We start from the raw sequence: 17,939 nt of genomic DNA on the forward strand, positions 1-17,939 counted from the left end.
GCAGAGTGCAAAGAATTAGTTGCCCATGGCCCTAACCAATAGACTTATCGTTCGGCCAAAACATGTACTTAATTATCATCTTCATGTGATGAATGTTTCATAGAAAATCGTGTTGAAAAACAAACTTCATTTGGTTGATTAGTGTCAGAGCTGTGAATACTTAACTTGTATATGAGGTAAATTGTTTTGAACATATTCTTCGTGGGAAGAAATAGTTTGATCAGCAATGTTGTTGTCTGAAACACCAACTCTCATATACATAATACAAATTAGACAGTTTGCAACATCCTTCGATAGCTCAGTTGGTAGAGCGGTGGACTGTAGCGGCTGAGCTGGTCAGAAATCCATAGGCCACTGGTTCGAATCCGGTTCGTAGGACTTTATTTTGCGCGGTTTGTGATTTTTCCAATTGATGTTAAAACTATTGAACAGTAGCGTGTACCGCTGCAAAACTGCAACTGCAATCGACGAGGATGGGATTCGAACCCACGCGTGCAGAGCACAATGGATTAGCAGTCCATCGCCTTAACCACTCGGCCACCTCGTCGACCACAACCTTGCGTTAATGAAATATTTGTGCGAGATTTGTTTGGAAAAATACTGTCTTTTTAGAAACAATTTTGTTTGAATTAATAATTACATTAAATTGATTTCCCCTAAACTTGGTAGATGGTTTGCCACATCATTGAATAGTTGTGTTGGAAGGTCGGTATAGTTTGTTGCAAATATATCTGAAGTTCCAGGCAGTTAAGGTAAAAATACTTTTGCAAAAGTATGCGTTAGCATAACTAGTTTCACATGATTTGTTTCTAATTGAGTATTATCAATGCCTTTATCGTTTTTGTGATATCGGAATCATGTCAGCCATTCCGTTCAAGGTTAGCAATTGGTGCAGGCGTTAACAAATATTTTAGAGTTTCTTTCACAAAAGTTTTGCCCTAACAAAACGATATTGCAGTGCAGAGGCAGGATTGCCGAGTGGTCTAAGGCGCTGCGTTCAGATCGTAGTCTCCCCTAAAGGCGCGGGTTCGAATCCCGCTCCTGTCATGGTTTCCCGGTGCTACTTAGTTCTCCGATGGCGAAACATTTTTTGTTGTAAAAAACAGTTTATCTCAGAGCAAAAATCCGGAGTGATATCTTTGTAACCTAAACGACAACAAATACGACGAGTGTGATATTCGGTACCCCACGTGCAGAGTGCAAAGAATTAGTTGCCCATGGCCCTAACCAATAGACTTATGGTGCTGCCAAAACATGTACTTAATTATCATCTTGATGTGATGAATGTTTCATAGAAAATCGTGTTGAAAAACAAACTTCATTTGGTTGATTAGTGTCAGAGCTGTGAATACTTAACTTGTATATGAGGTAAATTGTTTTGAACATATTCTTCGTGGGAAGAAATAGTTTGATCAGCAATATTGTTGTCTGAACCACCAACTCTCATATACTTAACACAAATTAGACGGTTTGCAACATCCTTCGATAGCTCAGTTGGTAGAGCGGTGGACTGTAGCGGCTGAGCTTGTCAGAAATCCATAGGTCACTGGTTCGAATCCGGTTCGAAGGACTTTATTTTGCGCGGTTTGTGATTTTTCCAATTGATTTTAAAACTATTGAACAGTAGCGTGTACCGCTGCAAAACTGCAACTGCAATCGACGAGGATGGGATTCGAACCCACGCGTGCAGAGCACAATGGATTAGCAGTCCATCGCCTTAACCACTAGGCCACCTCGTCGACCACAACCTTGCGTTAAATGAATATTTGTGCGAGATTTGTTTGGAAAAATATTGTCTTTTTATAACCAATTTTATTTGAAATAATAATTACATTAAATTGATTTCCCCTAAACTTGGTAGATGGTTAGCCACATCATTCAATAGTTGTGTTGGAAGGTCGGTATAGTTTGTTGCAAATACATATGAAGTTCCAGGCAGTTTAGGTAAAAGTACTTTTGAAAAAGTATGCGTTGGTATAACTAGTTTCACATGATTTATTTCGAATTGAGTATTATCAATGCCTTTATCGTTTTTGTGATATCGGAATCATGACAGCCATACCGTTCAAGGTTAGCAATTGGTGCAGGCGTGAACAAATATTTTTGTGTTTTCTTTACAAAAATGTTGCCCTAACAAAACGATATTGCAGTGCAGAGGCAGGATGGCCGAGTGGTGTAAGGCGCTGCGTTTAGGTCGCAGTCTGCCCTGGAGGCGCGGGTTCGAATCCCGATCCTGTCATGGTTTCCCGGTGCTACTTAGTTCTCCGATGGCGAAACATTTTTTGTTGTAAAAAACATTTTATCTCAGAGCAAAAAAAACCTGAGTAATATCTTTGTAACCTTAACGACAACAAATACGACGAGTGTGATATTCGGTACCGCACGTGCAGAGTGCAAAGAATTAGTTGTCAATGGCCCTAACCAATAGACTTATCGTTCGGCCAAAACATGTACTTAATTATCATCTTGATGTGATGAATGTTTCATAGAAAATCGTGTTGAAAAACAAACTTCATTTGGTTGATTAGTGTCAGAGCTGTGAATACTTAACTTGTAAATGAGGTAAATTTTTTGAACATATTCTTCGTGGGAAGAAATAGTTTGATCAGCAATGTTGTTGTCTGAACCACCAACTCTCATATACATAATACAAATTAGACAGTTTGCAACATCCTTCGATAGCTCAGTTGGTAGAGCGGTGGACTGTAGCGGCTGAGCTTGTCAGAAATCCATAGGTCACTGGTTCGAATCCGGTTCGAAGGACTTTATTTTGCGCGGTTTGTGATTTTTCCAATTGATGTTGAAACTATTGAACAGTAGCGTGTACCGCTGCAAAACTGATGCTGCAATCGACGAGGATGGGATTCGAACCCACGCGTGCAGAGCACAATGGATTAGCAGTCCATCGCCTTAACCACTCGGCCACCTCGTCGACCACAACCTTGCGTTAAATGAAATATTTGTGCGAGATTTGTTTGGAAAAATATTGTCTTTTTAGAACCAATTTTATTTGAAATAATAATTACATTAAAGTGATTTCCCCTAAACTTGGTAGATGGTTTGCCACATCATTCAATAGTTGTGTTGGAAGGTCGGTATAGTTTGTTGCAAATACATCTGAAGTTCCAGGCAGTTTAGGTAAAAGTACTTTTGAAAAAGTATGCGTTAGTATAACTAGTTTCACATCATTGGTTTCTAATTGAGTATTATAAATGCCTTTATCGTTTTTGTGATATCGGAATCATGACAGCCATGCCGTTCAAGGTTAGCAATTGGTGCAGGCGTGAACAAATATTTTTGTGTTTCTTTCACAAAAATGTTGCCCTAACAAAACGATATTGCAGTACAGAGGCAGGACTGCCGACTGGTCTAAGGCGCTGCGTTCAGATCGCAGTCTCCCCCGGAGGTGCGGGTTCGAATCCCGATCCTGTCATGGTTTCCCGTTGCTACTTAGTTCTCCGTTGGCGAAACATTTTATGTTATAAAAAACAGTTCATCTCAGAGCAAAAAAAACCTGAGTGATATCTTTGTAACCTAAACGACAACAAATACGACGAGTGTGTTATTCGGTACCCCACGTGCAGAGTGCAAAGAATTAGTTGCCCATGGCCCTAACCAATAGACTTATCGTTCGGCCAAAACATGTACTTAATTATCATCTTCATGTGATGAATGTTTCATAGAAAATCGTGTTGAAAAACAAACTTCATTTGGTTGATTAGTGTCAGAGCTGTGAATACTTAACTTGTATATGAGGTAAATTGTTTTGAACATATTCTTCGTGGGAAGAAATAGTTTGATCAGCAATGTTGTTGTCTGAACCACCAACTCTCATATACATAATACAAATTACACTGTTTGCAACATCCTTCGAAAGCTCAGTTGGTAGAGCGGTGGACTGTAGCGGCTGAGTTTGTCAGAAATCTATAGGTCATTGGTTCGAATCCGGTTCGAATCCGGTTGGAAGGACTTTATTTTGCGCGGTTTGTGATTTTTCCAATTGATGTTAAAACTATTGAACAGTAGCGTGTACCTCTGCAAAACTGCAACTGCAATCGACGAGGATGGGATTCGAACCCACGCGTGCAGAGCACAATGGATTAGCAGTCCATCGCCTTAACCACTCGGCCACCTCGTCAACCACAACCATGCGTTAAATGAAATATTTGTGCGAGATTTGTTTGGAAAAATATTGTCTTTTTATTACCAATTTTATTTGAAATAATAATTGTATTAAATTGATTTCCCCTAAACTTGGTAGATGGTTTGCCACATCATTCAATAGTTGTGTTGGAAGGTCGGTATAGTTTGTTGCAAATACATCTGAAGTTCCAGGCAGTTTAGGTAAAAGTATTTTTGAAAAAGTATGCGTTATTATAACTAGTTTCACATGATTTGTTTCGAATTGAGTATCATGAATGCCTTTATCATTTTTGTGATATCGGAATCATGACAGCCATGCCGTTCAAGGTTAGCAATTGGTGCAGGCGTGAACAAATATTTTAGTGTTTCTTTCACAAAAATGTTGCCCTAACAAAACGATATCGCTGTGCAGAGGCAGGATGGCCGAGTGGTCTTAGGCGCTGCGTTCAGGTCGCAGTCTCCCCTGGAGGCGCGGGTTCGAATCCCGCTCCTGTCATGGTTTCCCGGTGCTACTTAGTTCTCCGATGGCGAAACATTTTTTGTTATAAAAAACAGTTTATAACAGAGCAAAAAAAACCTGAGTGATATCTTTGTAACCTAAACGACAACAAATACGACGAGTGTGATATTCGGTACCTCACGTGCAGAGTGCAAAGAATTAGTTGCCCATGGCCCTAACCAATAGACTTATCGTTCGGCCAAAACATGTACTTAATTATCATCTTGATGTGATGAATGTTTCATAGAAAATCGTGTTGAAAAACAAACTTCATTTGGTTGATTAGTGTCAGAGCTGTGAATACTTAACTTGTATATGAGGTAAATTGTTTTGAACATATTCTTCGTGGGAAGAAATAGTTTGATCAGCAATGTTGTTGTATCAACCACCAACTCTCATATACATAAACCAAATTAGACTGTTTGCAACATCCTTCGATAGCTCAGTTGGTAGAGCGGTGGACTGTAGCGGCTGAGCTTGTCAGAAATCCATAGGTCACTGGTTCGAATCTGGTTCGTAGGACTTTATTTTGCGCGGTTTGTGATTTTTTCAATTGATGTTAAAACTATTGAACAGTAGCGTGTTCCGCTGCAAAACTGCAAGTGCAATCGACGAGGATGGGTTTCGAACCCACGCGTGCAGAGCACAATGGATTAGCAGTCCATCGCCTTAACCACTCGGCCACTTCGTCGACCACAACCTTGCGTTAAATGAAATATTTATGCGAGATATGTTTGGAAAAATATTGTCTTTTTAGAACCAATTTTATTTGAAGTAATAATTACATTAAATTGATTTCCCCTAAACTTGGTAGATGGTTTGCCACATCATTCAATAGTTGTGTTGGAAGGTCGGTATAGTTTGTTGCAAATACATCTGAAGTTCCAGGCAGTTTAGGTAAAAGTACTTTTGAAAAAGCATGCGTTAGTATAACTAGTTTCAAATCATTGGTTTCTAATTGAGTATTATCAATGCCTTTATCGTTTTTGTGATATCGGAATCATGACAGCCATTCCGTTCAAGGTTAGCAATTGGTGCAGGCGTGAACAAATATTTTAGTGTTTCTTTCACAAAAATGTTGCCCTAACAAAACGATATTGCAGTGCAGAGGCAGTATGGCCGAGTGGTCTAAGGCGCTGCGTTCAGGTCGCAGTCTCCCCTGGAGGCGCGGGTTCGAATCCCGCTCCTGTCATGGTTTCCCGTTGCTACTTAGTTCTCCGTTGGCGAAACATTTGATGTTATAAAAAACAGTTCATCTCAGAGCAAAAAAACCTGAGTGATATCTTTGTAACCTAAACGACAACAAATACGACGAGTGTGATATTCGGTACCCCACGTGCAGAGTGCAAAGAATTAGTTGCCCATGGCCCTAACCAATAGACTTATCGTTCGGCCAAAACATGTACTTAATTATCATCTTGATGTGATGAATGTTTCATAGAAAATCGTGTTGAAAAACAAACTTCATTTGGTTGATTAGTGTCAGAGCTGTGAATACTTAACTTGTTTATGAGGTAAATTGTTTTGAACATATTCTTCGTGGGAAGAAATAGTTTGATCAGCAATGTTGTTGTCTGAAACACCAACTCTTATATAGATAATACAAATTAGACTGTTTGCAACATCCTTCGATAGCTCAGTTGGTGGAGCGGTGGACTGTAGCGGCTGAGCTTGTCAGAAATCCATAGGTCACGGTTTGTGATTTTTCCAATTGATGTTAAAACTATTGAACAGTAGCGTGTACCGCTGCAAAACTGCAACTGCAATCGACGAGGATGGGATTCGAACCCACGCGTGCAGAGCACAATGGATTAGCAGTCCATCGCCTTAACCACTCGGCCACCTCGTCGACAACAACCTTGCGTTAAATGAAATATTTGTGCAAGATTTGTTTGGAAAAATATTGTCTTTTCGGAACCAATTTTATTTGAAATAATAATTACATTAAATTTATTTCCCCTAAACTTGGTAGATGGTTTGCCACATCATTCAATAGTTGTGTTGGAAGGTCGGTATAGTTTGTTGCAAATACATCTGAAGTTCCAGGCAGTTTAGGTAAAAGTACTTTTGAAAAAGTATGCGTTAGTATAACTAGTTTCACATGATTTGTTTCGAATTGAGTATTATCAATGCCTTTATCGTTTTTGTGATATCGGAATCATGTCAGCCATTCCGTTCAAGGTTAGCAATTGGTGCAGGCGTTAACAAATATTTTAGAGTTTCTGTCACAAAAATGTTGCCCTAACAAAACGATATTGCAGTGCAGAGGCAGGATGGCCGAGTGGTCTAAGGCGCTGCGTTCAGATCGCAGTCTCCCCCGGAGGTGCGGGTTCGAATCCCGATCCTGTCATGGTTTCCCGTTGCTACTTAGTTCTCCGTTGGCGAAACATTTTATTTTATAAAAAACAGTTCATCTCAGAGCAAAAAAAACCTGAGTGATATCTTTGTAACCTAAACGACAACAAATACGACGAGTGTGATATTCGGTACCCCACGTGCAGAGTGCAAATAATTAGTTGCCCATGGCCCTAACCAATAGACTTATCGTTCGGCCAAAACATGTACTTAATTATCATCTTGATGTGATGAATGTTTCATAGAAAATCGTGTTGAAAAACAAACTTCATTTGGTTGATTAGTGTCAGAGCTGTGAATACTTAACTTGTATATGAGGTAAATTGTTTTGAACATATTCTTCGTGGGAAGAAATAGTTTGATCAGCAATGTTGTTGTCTGAACCACCAACTCTCATATACATAATACAAATTACACTGTTTGCAACATCCTTCGAAAGCTCAGTTGGTAGAGCGGTGGACTGTAGCGGCTGAGTTTGTCAGAAATCTATAGGTCATTGGTTCGAATCCGGTTGGAAGGACTTTATTTTGCGCGGTTTGTGATTTTTCCAATTGATGTTAAAACTATTGAACAGTAGCGTGTACCTCTGCAAAACTGCAACTGCAATCGACGAGGATGGGATTCGAACCCACGCGTGCAGAGCACAATGGATTAGCAGTCCATCGCCTTAACCACTCGGCCACCTCGTCAACCACAACCATGCGTTAAATGAAATATTTGTGCGAGATTTGTTTGGAAAAATATTGTCTTTTTATTACCAATTTTATTTGAAATAATAATTGTATTAAATTGATTTCCCCTAAACTTGGTAGATGGTTTGCCACATCATTCAATAGTTGTGTTGGAAGGTCGGTATAGTTTGTTGCAAATACATCTGAAGTTCCAGGCAGTTTAGGTAAAAGTATTTTTGAAAAAGTATGCGTTATTATAACTAGTTTCACATGATTTGTTTCGAATTGAGTATCATGAATGCCTTTATCATTTTTGTGATATCGGAATCATGACAGCCATGCCGTTCAAGGTTAGCAATTGGTGCAGGCGTGAACAAATATTTTAGTGTTTCTTTCACAAAAATGTTGCCCTAACAAAACGATATCGCTGTGCAGAGGCAGGATGGCCGAGTGGTCTTAGGCGCTGCGTTCAGGTCGCAGTCTCCCCTGGAGGCGCGGGTTCGAATCCCGCTCCTGTCATGGTTTCCCGGTGCTACTTAGTTCTCCGATGGCGAAACATTTTTTGTTATAAAAAACAGTTTATAACAGAGCAAAAAAAACCTGAGTGATATCTTTGTAACCTAAACGACAACAAATACGACGAGTGTGATATTCGGTACCTCACGTGCAGAGTGCAAAGAATTAGTTGCCCATGGCCCTAACCAATAGACTTATCGTTCGGCCAAAACATGTACTTAATTATCATCTTGATGTGATGAATGTTTCATAGAAAATCGTGTTGAAAAACAAACTTCATTTGGTTGATTAGTGTCAGAGCTGTGAATACTTAACTTGTATATGAGGTAAATTGTTTTGAACATATTCTTCGTGGGAAGAAATAGTTTGATCAGCAATGTTGTTGTCTGAACCACCAACTCTCATATACATAATACAAATTACACTGTTTGCAACATCCTTCGAAAGCTCAGTTGGTAGAGCGGTGGACTGTAGCGGCTGAGTTTGTCAGAAATCTATAGGTCATTGGTTCGAATCCGGTTCGAATCCGGTTGGAAGGACTTTATTTTGCGCGGTTTGTGATTTTTCCAATTGATGTTAAAACTATAGAACAGTAGCGTGTACGGCTGCAAAACTGCAACTGCAATCGACGAGGATGGGATTCGAACCCACGCGTGCAGAGCACAATGGATTAGCAGTCCATCGCCTTAACCACTCGGCCACCTCGTCGACCACAACCTTGCGTTAAATGAAATATTTGTGCGAGATTTGTTTGGAAAAATATTGTCTTTTCAGAACCAATTTTATTTGAAATAATAATTACATTAAATTGATTTCCCCTAAACTTGGTAGATGGTTAGCCACATCATTCAATAGTTGTGTTGGAAGGTCGGTATAGTTTGTTGCAAATACATCTGAAGTTCCAGGCAGTTTAGGTAAAAGTACTTTTGAAAAAGTATGCGTTAGTATATCTAGTTTCACATCATTTGTTTCTAATTGAGTATTATCAATGCCTTTATCGTTTTTGTGATATCGGAATCATGACAGCCATTCCGTTCAAGGTTAGCAATTGGTGCGGGCGTGAACAAATATTTTAGTGTTTCTTTCACATAAGTGTTGCCCTAACAAAACGATATTGCAGTGCAGAGGCAGGATGGCCGAGTGGTCTAAGGCGCTGCGTTCAGGTCGCTGTCTCCCCTGGAGGCGCGGGTTCGAATCCCGCTCCTGTCATGGTTTCCCGGTGCTACTTAGTTCTCCGATGGCGAAACATTTTTTGTTATAAAAAATAGTTTATCTCAGAGCAAAAAAAAACCTGAGTGATATCTTTGTAACCTAAACGACAACAAATACGACGAGTGTGTTATTCGGTACCCCACGTGCAGAGTGCAAAGAATTAGTTGCCCATGGCCCTAACCAATAGACTTATCGTTCGGCCAAAACATGTACTTAATTATCATCTTGATGTGATGAATGTTTCAAAGAAAATCGTGTTGAAAAACAAACTTCACGTGGTTGATTAGTGTCAGAGCTGTGAATACTTAACTTGTATATGAGGTAAATTGTTTTGAACATATTCTTCGTGGGAAGAAATAGTTTGATCAACAATGTTGTTGTCTGAACCACCAACTCTTATATACATAATACAAATTACACTGTTTGCAACATCCTTCGATAGTTCAGTTGCTAGAGCGGTGGACTGTAGCGGCTGAGCTTGTCAGAAATCCATAGGTTACTGGTTCGAATCCGGTTCGAAGGTCTTTATTTTGCGCGGTTTGTGATTTTTCCAATTGATGTTAAAACTATAGAACAGTAGCGTGTTCGGCTGCAAAACTGCAACTGCAATCGACGAGGATGGGATTAGAACCCACGCGTGCAGAGCACAATGGATTAGCAGTCCATCGCCTTAACCACTCGGCCACCTCGTCGACCACAACCTTGCGTTAAATGAAATATTTGTGCGAGATTTGTTTGGAAAAATATTGTCTTTTCAGAACCAATTTTGTTTGAAATAATAATTACATTAAATTGATTTCCCCTAAACTTGGTAGATGGTTAGCCACATCATTCAATAGTTGTGTTGGAAGGTCGGTATAGATTGTTGCAAATACATCTGAAGTTTCAGGCAGTTTAGGTAAAAGTACTTTTGAAAAAGTATGCGTTAGTATAACTAGTTTCACATGATTTGTTTCGAATTGAATAATATAAATGCCTTCATCGTTTTTGTGATTTCGGAATCATGACAGTCATTCCGTTCAAGGTTAGCAATTGGTGCAGGCGTGAACAAATATTTTAGTGTTTCTTTCACAAAAATGTTGCCCTAACAAAACGATATTGCAGTGCAGAGGCAGGATGGGCGAGTGGTCTAAGGCGCTGCGTTTAGGTCGCAGTCTGTCCTGAAGGCGCGGGTTCGAATCCCGATCCTGTCATGGTTTCCCGGTGCTTCTTAGTTCTCCGATGGCGAAACATTTTTTGTTGTAAAAAAACATTTTATCTCAGAGCAAAAAAACCTGAGTAATATCTTTGTAACCTAAACCACAACAAATACGATGAGTGTGATATTCGGTACCTCACGTGCAGAGTGCAAAGAATTAGTTGCCAATGGCCATAACCAATAGACTTATCGTTCGGGCAAAAAAAGGAATTAATTGTCATCTTGGTGTGATGAATGTTTCATAGAAAATCGTGTTGAAAAACAAACTTCATTTGGTTGATTAGTGTCAGAGCTGTGAATACTTAACTTGTATATGAGGTAAATTGTTTTGAACATATTCTTCGTGGGAAGAAATAGTTTCATCAGCAATGTTGTTGTCTGAACCACCAACTCTCATATACATAATACGAATTAGACTGTTTGCAACATCCTTCGATATCTCAGTTGGTAGAGCGGTGGACTGTAGCGGCTGAGCTTGTCAGAAATCCATAGGTCACTGGTTCGAATCCGGTTCGAAGGACTTTATATTGCGCGGTGTGTGATGTTTCCAATTGATGTTAAAACTATTGAACAGTAGCGTGTACCGCTGCAAAACTGCAACTGCAATCGACGAGGATGGGATTTGAACCCACGCGTGCAGAGCACAATGGATTAGCAGTCCATCGCCTTAACCACTCGGCCACCTCGTCGACCACAACCTTGCGTTAAATGAAATATTTGTGCGAGATTTGTTTGGAAAAATATTGTCTTTTTAGAACCAATTTTATTTGAAATAATAATTACATTAAATTGATTTCCCCTAAACTTGGTAGATGGTTAGCCACATCATTCAATAGTTGTGTTGTAAGGTCGGTATAGTTTGTTGCAAATACATCTGAAGTTCCAGGCAGTTTATGTAAAAGTACTTTTGAAACAGTATGCGTTAGTATAACTAGTTTCACATGATTTGTTTCGAATTGAGTATTATCAATGCCTTCATCGTTTTTGTGATATCGGAATCATGACAGCCATTCCGTTCAAGGTTAGCAATTGGTGCAGGCGTGAACAAATATTTTAGTGTTTCTTTCACAAAAGTTTTGCCCTAACAAAACGATATTGCTGTGCAGAGGCAGGATGGCCGAGTGGTCGATGGCGCTGCGTTTAGGTCGCAGTCTACCCCGGAGGCGCGGGTTCGAATCCCGATCCTGTCATGGTTTCCCGGTGCTACTTAGTTCTCCGATGGCGAATCATTTTTTGTTATAAAAAGTCAGTTTATAACAGAGCAAAAAAACCTGAGTGATATCTTTGTAACCTAAACGACAACAAATACGACGAGTGTGATATTCGGTACCCCACGTGCAGAGTGCAAAGAATTAGTTGCCCATGGCCCTGACCAATGGACTCATCGTTCGGCCAAAACATGTACTTAATTGTCATCTTGATGTGATGAATGTTTCATAGAAAATCGTGTTGAAAAACAAACTTCATTTGGTTGATTAGTGTCAGAGCTGTGAATACTTAACTTGTATATGAGGTAAATTGTTTTGAACATATTCTTCGTGGGAAGAAATAGTTTGATCAGCAATGTTGTTGTCTGAACCACTAATTCTCATATACATAGAATTTTTGTTACGGGAACAGAATTTTCGTTGCGAGAACATGATTTTTTGTTACGTGGGCAGAATTTTCGTTACAGGAGAAGATTTTTTGTTGCGTGAACGGAATTTTTGTTACGGGAGCAGAATTTTTGCTACGGAAAAAGAATTTTCGTTATGGGAGAAGAATTTTTGTTACGAGAATGGAATTTTTGTTGCGGGAGCAGAATTTTTGTTACGGGAGCAGAATTGTTGTTACGGGAGCAGAATTTTCGTTACGGAAGAAGATTGTTTGTCACGGGAACGGAATTTTCGTTACAGGAACAGAATTTTTGTTACGGGAACAGAATTTTCGTTTCGCGGTTGAAGCATGCCTTCGCCAGGTATTCGTTGTTTCACAAAAATGCGAATTTAAATTTGGCACTGAAATACAACAGGCATGTTGAAGGCTACACCTGGAAATCGTATTCAACTTGTTTGCATACGAAGACAATTTTTACAAAACAATGTCATACGTAAAGTTGTAATAAAACACCTTTTGTTGTTCAGTCACCATTTACGCTTCCGCCGGATTTTTTTTTCGCAAAAAAATAATAATTTTTTATTTCTTTCCTAGCTTTTTATATTATTTGTGGTGCAATCGATGAAAGTGTAGTAAATATATACGTAAGCCACAAGCGAAGCGTTGCGCCTTGTCTCATCAGCTGCAGTCTATGCACATTCATATACAATCTATAAACCTCAGTTACTCTGTTATGTTTAGTCCGGAAATAAATGTAAGTACATGCATACGATGGAACAAACTCTCCATTGTTAGTGATCTGTTTTGTAATTGTCTAGATATAGCCATCTGAATGTCGTTGGTATTAAACATTACTGGGCCTTGCACGCATGTTCAAGTCTCCTTACCGTGCTTACTGCATACTTGTGATTGCAGTGTTATGATGAAGTCAGTGCCTGGTACATGATTAATGTCAAGTTGTTTGGTCTGGGACGAAATTAGAAGCTGAAGTAGGTGCTTGGCGGTGCGTGTCGCGATTACTAAAATTATCTTCTGCCGCAAAAACCTGCATTTGAAAATTACAAACGCGTCTTTAACAAACGCTCGTGGATCGTATTTTGAGAAGATTGAACGCAAGCAATATTTATTTCAAGGCGAATAAATTTTGGGATTACATTTGGAAACTCCTAATCACAAAAGTTGGAAAGTTATAAACCTGAACAATAATAGTTGAGTGAGTTTGATATTCCGAATAGGTCGGATAATTCCATGCATTACAAGTGAGAACAACAACGCGCATGTGGACAAAATGTGTTTCAGCGATTATGACCTCAAGCAAAGACCGTTTTGAATTTTATTTTTCTAATAACTGTACATTTATACTGAAAAAAAAGCAAACCGCAAGAAAAAATACTTTCTTTCTTAAAAAACGTGAATATTTGTTGTTTTTCAACGGGAGATCGAACAGTTAAGTAATAAATGTTTAGCAGATCTGAACGTGGCCGCACCATTGAATTAAGTAACATTGAGTTAAGTGTGGAAGTAGTTAAAAAATTTTGTCAATCAGTTGCCTAAAAACGTCGATCAGAGCGAAATATTAAAACGATCAGAACCGAAAAGTTCAACATTTGCCCCAGGCTTCAATGCAGATCCTTACGTCATATTGTCTGACACGCGCAAGCAATTTCGGTCTTGCTGCATTCAGGCAACTTTCACACATAAATTCCAATGCGAAACATTAGTGCCGTTGTTAAATTGCCAGAGAATCGTTTCTGCTTAAGCGGTTTGGCTTTTCGACATTTACTGTGAAACATTATCATGTTGTGCGACTATTTGGAGTAAAATTACTCTTGCAAGAAAAATCTTTACGGATCACCACTGCTGCAATGTCTTCTCATATCATAAAAAGTTTGAAACATTAAATATTCTGGTCATAGATGCGCGTTGAAATTACCTCATTTTTATTCACATATTTATGAAGTCATTCAGTACCTGGTACAAGATTAATCTCAGGTTGTTTGGTGGGAGACTAAATTAGAAGATAAAGTAGGTGCTTGGTACTGCGTGTCGCGATTGCTAAAAGTAGAAACAAAATCACATCATGTGGTTGGGAAGATACCTGCTACGTGTTTAGTGGTAATGCAGTTTTTCTGTAAAGCCGGGGTCTTGCAGCAGTTTGTCCGCATTCATTTGACCGGGAAAAGTAGGTATCGAAAGGCAGCTGAGCAAAGTGTTAAAAATTATTGCAATGTCTAAGCAACTAGGATACAAATTAATTGGGTCGTATTACTTTTAAAAAATTGTCGAATAACATTGGTAGATCACAAAGTAATCTTAATTAGCAACTTCTTAGGTTTGGCGTTTATCTATAACGTAAGTCGTAACTGTTTGACGTTGCATTTCTCGGTAACACGAAGCGTATACGTCTAATGTACAACAGGTTATCTTGCGCTAGAGATAATGCAAGTTTACAACTGTTTGGCCAAACACAAACCAATGACTTAAACGGAAAGATGTGGTATCAGTAGTGTGATGTTTTTTGCAACAAGTTGAATCAGTAACTATCATCAATCATTTTATGTCGTATTGTTTTTTAATTAGAATGATTTCTTTGTCGTTCTAGAATTTGGCGATCTTAGGAAAAACTTTGAAATGGGAATTATTTTGCTCTTGTGTTTGTGCCTAGTTGTTACAGGTATTTTTTTGTTACGTGAAATCGTTATGTGTTGTTACCTGACATATCACACGTTATACTTGTGTAGGCGGAGGATCGTCATCTTGCCGACCATCAGCTTATAGCGGAAACCGATATGCTTTCGCCTTCTCCACCTCCTGCACAGGTTATGGGAAAGTTTTATCAACAGGAAACGGTGGCAATGCTGCAATACATGTTTACCACAGCACACTCGGCAACAACATTTGTTCGGTAAAAATACTCGCTCTGTTGTTCTACTAAACCAACCTTAATTTTGAGGGGTGGAAGGTCTTACGTGAACCAAACTTATTACAACAAGTTAATAAATATTTCCTTTCGCCACTGAAAGATACAAAAATAATAATAATGACGATAAATTCTACTGTTGTTTTCCCGGATCGTTTGTGGCTGTTTTTAATTTGACACTTTTTTAAAATAAATAAAGAGACGGTGGTTTTATTGTGTTCTGATATTGATGCTAAAACAACATTAAAGCGAACCCTGGACAAAACTCTTTCATGCGGAACATCTCACGTAATATCCTTTTGGGTTAAAACTTAAATTATTCTTTTCTGTTAAATCTTCTTTTGCTCTGCAACTTGTTGATCTCCAACGATATCTAAACAACTACATCAAGACGTGCCAATATTTTTATACTCAACAAACCGAACGTAAACCAAAAAACTCAATTCAACGCATGTAAAATATTGAGATATAAATTGAATTTTTGTTTGGGATGCGAATACTGGATCATGTGGAACAAGGAATTCTCCGTTTTTCATACTAACACATTGTATGTTACTTCATACTTTTACTGTAGGTTTACGAAGGAAGCAACACAAACGGTGCCTTGTTGGGGACGTTTACTGGTGATGGAAGAACAACAGGAATTGTGAAATCAGAAACCGGTTCAATGTATTTGAGTTGTCCCACGTTGCGAGGCATTTCTTCAAGTTCACAAATTTACTTTTCATTCATGAAAGGTAATAAACTAAAACCAAACAACGCAAGAAACATGCAGAAAAATTAATTTGACCATCATTAGGTAATCAATGTGAAGACGTAACGGCATTCATTATTTATCAAATTTTTAACTTAGTTTGAAAAGACTCGTTTTTTAAATCACTGGAAGACATTCATTTTTTGGTTTTGCTTTAAAAATTACGCAACCATTGGAAGTTAATATTTTTCCAGCCCTGAGGTTTGAATTAGTTTTATGCGCAAATAATTTTAAAGTTGGTGATAAAAGAAATGTCATTAAAGAAAGTTCGACTAAAACTTGAACTCTCGGTAGACTCGTCGTAAGGCTTCGATGGATTCAGATAATGCCATGATTTCCATATATCTAACATGCTTAAACATACACTGGACACATAAACTTTTGGAAACAAACAAATATTTAATTTCGAAACCAAACTGATCGAAAAATTTATGCAAAACAAATATCCACACAAAACACAAAATGTGGTGAAATTAAAATTATTTGGTTTAATTGGAGTCAGATCTAACCTGCATCGATGCCACTTTCACCTAAAGTCCGGGCTAGATGCGAAAAATATGTGGCTTTCCAGGCATCCTCCGCCCTTTACGCTGAAATATAGGAAACGTTTATAGTGGATACCTACCCTTATGCGCGAGCCCACAACGAGTCCGACTAGCTTTACATATGTGCAGGTGATCATCGTCTTATAGCGATGGTACGTATCATAAACAATTATTTATTTGTCGACACCGGGATTCGATACTCCGCTATGCCGCATTGATAAGACTTAGCAAGTCAAAACTGTGGCTTTTTCTACAGCTGGTATATAAACAAATGGTCTTGCACAGATGATCTTCTTTTGATTAACACAACACAATATATTGGTTGCATTTTTTTAGAAATGTGTTTAGTTGTATTTTATGGAAAATAAGTTGAATCAATAGTTGTGTTGGGGTTGAATACAGTGCACTTGTTCCGATTCGACAATCTGTTTGACTTAATTTATATAAACTTATCTTGGAATGTAAATTGTCAAATGTTGTTTAGTTAACGAAAATTCTTGTGATTCGGAGTTGAACGTGGACGATCTTCCAACAACTCTTGTTCTTCCAACTTCGAGCAGTGGGAACTTGTTACAACGTCTAGTTTGTAATTATTCTGTAACAAGTCCAGTGAGATGTAATTTCACAATATCGATTACCGCTGTTCATTCTCACTTTGGGAATAATCAGGGCTACCGGGACGGTTTGTACGTAAGTTACAATTTCAATTTATGTTTCTTTTCAAAAGTTAAACAAAACAAAGATTATTTAATATTTTGCTAAATGTTGTTGAATAGATTTTATCCGATGATCCTTCACATCCTGGGGTAATTATTGGCAGGGATCAAACAATAAAACTTCAAGCCCGAAGAATTAATGTTCAAATATTTGTGTATTACTCTGACACTCCTCATCCTTCAATGAAAATCAACTCAGGTTTGTGTTAAAATGCAACCGATCATACAAAGAAACTGACACACAAACCGATTAAATATTTCATCAATGCGGACACTGTGTTGAGTGAAATACTCAGTGCGTGGATGACATTATGATTAGCCAACGCAATTTTGAAACCAAATAAATTTCATGGACGTTTGCGATCTCGTGCATCGCTTTGCCTCCAATATCATGCGCTTCTTGTGTTTGCAAGCTCTTGCTTTGCTTTTCGATGCAAACTTAACTCTGTGAAGGACAGCTGCTTTAATTTTTAAATTTCGAGTAATTAATGTAAACATAACCTACAGATAGAATTACTGAGAATATTTATTAAGTGAATCTAGTGAGAAGAAATCATGTTTTTTAACCCAGGAATGATTTTGCTCTTAATTTAACACAATTTGAATCGTGAAAGGTGAAACCAGAAAATTATTTTATTTTTAGATTGCAAGATGTATAATGAAATGGAATGCAACACCAATTCTATCAAGTTAAAGTAAGATTTAAAAAAATCAAATTATAATGAGGATATCGCACTGTCATTCAGATGTCGGACATCTACATTTTATTAACTGGTTAAAAATATAAACCGGATGTCAATCTTGTATAATTTTC

At 38.3% G+C, this 17,939-nt stretch overlaps 1 protein-coding gene and 24 non-coding genes across 25 annotated transcripts in view; 15 read left to right on the top strand and 10 right to left on the bottom strand.

The window, feature by feature from the left end:
- Positions 1-17,939, top strand: part of LOC145909694 (serine/threonine-protein kinase/endoribonuclease IRE1-like) — a 137,874-nt gene that overhangs the window by 93,921 nt on the left and 26,014 nt on the right. The window lies entirely within an intron of this gene.
- Positions 288-378, top strand: Trnay-gua (transfer RNA tyrosine (anticodon GUA)). The gene is given in 2 exon segments: positions 288-324; positions 343-378. It is a non-coding gene; the product is annotated as a tRNA-Tyr (tRNA).
- Positions 466-547, bottom strand: Trnas-gcu (transfer RNA serine (anticodon GCU)). Its single transcript has one exon. It is a non-coding gene; the product is annotated as a tRNA-Ser (tRNA).
- Trnal-cag (transfer RNA leucine (anticodon CAG)) lies at positions 965-1,047 on the top strand. Its single transcript has one exon. It is a non-coding gene; the product is annotated as a tRNA-Leu (tRNA).
- On the top strand, positions 1,480-1,570 carry Trnay-gua (transfer RNA tyrosine (anticodon GUA)). Its single transcript is given in 2 exon segments — positions 1,480-1,516; positions 1,535-1,570. It is a non-coding gene; the product is annotated as a tRNA-Tyr (tRNA).
- Positions 1,658-1,739, bottom strand: Trnas-gcu (transfer RNA serine (anticodon GCU)). Its single transcript has one exon. It is a non-coding gene; the product is annotated as a tRNA-Ser (tRNA).
- On the top strand, positions 2,157-2,239 carry Trnal-uag (transfer RNA leucine (anticodon UAG)). The gene has a single exon. It is a non-coding gene; the product is annotated as a tRNA-Leu (tRNA).
- Trnay-gua (transfer RNA tyrosine (anticodon GUA)) lies at positions 2,673-2,763 on the top strand. Its single transcript is given in 2 exon segments — positions 2,673-2,709; positions 2,728-2,763. It is a non-coding gene; the product is annotated as a tRNA-Tyr (tRNA).
- Trnas-gcu (transfer RNA serine (anticodon GCU)) lies at positions 2,851-2,932 on the bottom strand. Its single transcript has one exon. It is a non-coding gene; the product is annotated as a tRNA-Ser (tRNA).
- Trnas-gcu (transfer RNA serine (anticodon GCU)) lies at positions 4,057-4,138 on the bottom strand. The gene has a single exon. It is a non-coding gene; the product is annotated as a tRNA-Ser (tRNA).
- Positions 4,557-4,639, top strand: Trnal-cag (transfer RNA leucine (anticodon CAG)). The gene has a single exon. It is a non-coding gene; the product is annotated as a tRNA-Leu (tRNA).
- Trnay-gua (transfer RNA tyrosine (anticodon GUA)) lies at positions 5,074-5,164 on the top strand. Its single transcript is given in 2 exon segments — positions 5,074-5,110; positions 5,129-5,164. It is a non-coding gene; the product is annotated as a tRNA-Tyr (tRNA).
- Positions 5,252-5,333, bottom strand: Trnas-gcu (transfer RNA serine (anticodon GCU)). The gene has a single exon. It is a non-coding gene; the product is annotated as a tRNA-Ser (tRNA).
- Positions 5,752-5,834, top strand: Trnal-cag (transfer RNA leucine (anticodon CAG)). Its single transcript has one exon. It is a non-coding gene; the product is annotated as a tRNA-Leu (tRNA).
- Positions 6,410-6,491, bottom strand: Trnas-gcu (transfer RNA serine (anticodon GCU)). Its single transcript has one exon. It is a non-coding gene; the product is annotated as a tRNA-Ser (tRNA).
- On the top strand, positions 6,910-6,992 carry Trnal-cag (transfer RNA leucine (anticodon CAG)). Its single transcript has one exon. It is a non-coding gene; the product is annotated as a tRNA-Leu (tRNA).
- Positions 7,605-7,686, bottom strand: Trnas-gcu (transfer RNA serine (anticodon GCU)). The gene has a single exon. It is a non-coding gene; the product is annotated as a tRNA-Ser (tRNA).
- On the top strand, positions 8,105-8,187 carry Trnal-cag (transfer RNA leucine (anticodon CAG)). The gene has a single exon. It is a non-coding gene; the product is annotated as a tRNA-Leu (tRNA).
- Positions 8,811-8,892, bottom strand: Trnas-gcu (transfer RNA serine (anticodon GCU)). Its single transcript has one exon. It is a non-coding gene; the product is annotated as a tRNA-Ser (tRNA).
- Positions 9,311-9,393, top strand: Trnal-cag (transfer RNA leucine (anticodon CAG)). Its single transcript has one exon. It is a non-coding gene; the product is annotated as a tRNA-Leu (tRNA).
- Positions 9,829-9,919, top strand: Trnay-gua (transfer RNA tyrosine (anticodon GUA)). The gene is given in 2 exon segments: positions 9,829-9,865; positions 9,884-9,919. It is a non-coding gene; the product is annotated as a tRNA-Tyr (tRNA).
- Trnas-gcu (transfer RNA serine (anticodon GCU)) lies at positions 10,007-10,088 on the bottom strand. The gene has a single exon. It is a non-coding gene; the product is annotated as a tRNA-Ser (tRNA).
- On the top strand, positions 11,024-11,114 carry Trnay-gua (transfer RNA tyrosine (anticodon GUA)). The gene is given in 2 exon segments: positions 11,024-11,060; positions 11,079-11,114. It is a non-coding gene; the product is annotated as a tRNA-Tyr (tRNA).
- Trnas-gcu (transfer RNA serine (anticodon GCU)) lies at positions 11,202-11,283 on the bottom strand. Its single transcript has one exon. It is a non-coding gene; the product is annotated as a tRNA-Ser (tRNA).
- On the top strand, positions 11,702-11,784 carry Trnal-uag (transfer RNA leucine (anticodon UAG)). The gene has a single exon. It is a non-coding gene; the product is annotated as a tRNA-Leu (tRNA).

The sequence above is a fragment of the Ascidia mentula genome, chromosome 7 (genome assembly GCF_947561715.1).
Source record: "Ascidia mentula chromosome 7, kaAscMent1.1, whole genome shotgun sequence".
Lineage (NCBI taxonomy): Eukaryota > Metazoa > Chordata > Ascidiacea > Phlebobranchia > Ascidiidae > Ascidia > Ascidia mentula.